Raw genomic sequence first — 1,295 nt, forward strand, 5'->3', positions numbered from 1 at the left:
ACCCGCTAGAAATCTCATCCTCATTAATGGCAGATCTCATTCTCATTAATAGCGGATCCCATCCACATTAATGAGTGTCCCGTCGACACCATGCCACCACCTGAGAAACTCCACTGGCGTCGTATACTCAGTCTCATCGCCTACAAACACACGACGCATGCATGCAGGAGGATATCTCCTCCTCATATATCAACCAGCTCTTTTCAAAGTCAAGGTATGTTCTTCTTTCTGACCTATTGACTCTCTGCCATTTTTCTACTCCCTTACTTACTCGAGTATCGGAGTACTTGCAGGTGCTAGCTGCCCCTCGGATGGATCCATTGCCAGAGCCCACTCCCTGCCGTTGCCGTCCTTCCTTCGATCGCTCCTTTCGGTCAGGAAGGAATAGTTTCCAACTTGACAAATCAACCAAAGTTGCTATCCAAAGTACTGACTCATCTTATTTTACGTTTTCTTTATATGTTAAACTATAAGATTAAATTGACTCGAAAATTCAGATATAAGAATACAATCAAAATAACGAAAAATTTGAGATGCTACACGAAAAAAATGTCAAAATATAAAAATTAAATTAATTAAAAAATACATGTACAAAAGTATAATCAAAATAATAAAAAGTTTTGATAATCACAAAAAAAAAATGCAAAAATACAAGAGGAAAAATATGAGTTTGGGCATATTTTTCGACTTCTATTTATTATTGTGCTGTAAAGGAGATATGTCATTTGAAGAACGAATAACTATTGAAGGAGAAATGTCATTTGAATAACTATTGAATCGGACCATTTATTTTGATAGTTGATTTTTATATATTAACCAAACTAGGGTATCAACTAGTAACTAATTTTTCAGTCACACATAATGGTTCGATCTAATTCCAACAAGATTGTTTTTTTTTTTTTTTTCCCTAATAACTAAGCATTGACAAAATTTATGCATAATAAATTATTTTATACTTATGTGTATAGATATCAGGCATATATGTATTACTTTTTGTTATATTAAATTTGTATTTAATATTCATCATTAAATCATATGAGCTTAATAATTGTCTTTACTCATGAGATCACATGCTTTGACACGACATATCAATTTCAATAATTAATTACATAAATTTTACTAAAACATCATGTAATTTGGTATCCTAAATACATATAAATGCCCTTAAATTCAAATAGATATGGTAGATTTTTGTAATGTTGCTTAAACTTTTTAACATTGTTCTTCCATTGATTTATTAAAAAAATATAATTATAGATTGGTTTATTGGATCTGACTTGCTTAGATTCGTCTCA

The sequence above is a fragment of the Diospyros lotus genome, chromosome 15 (assembly GCF_014633365.1).
Source record: "Diospyros lotus cultivar Yz01 chromosome 15, ASM1463336v1, whole genome shotgun sequence".
Taxonomy (NCBI): domain Eukaryota; kingdom Viridiplantae; phylum Streptophyta; class Magnoliopsida; order Ericales; family Ebenaceae; genus Diospyros; species Diospyros lotus.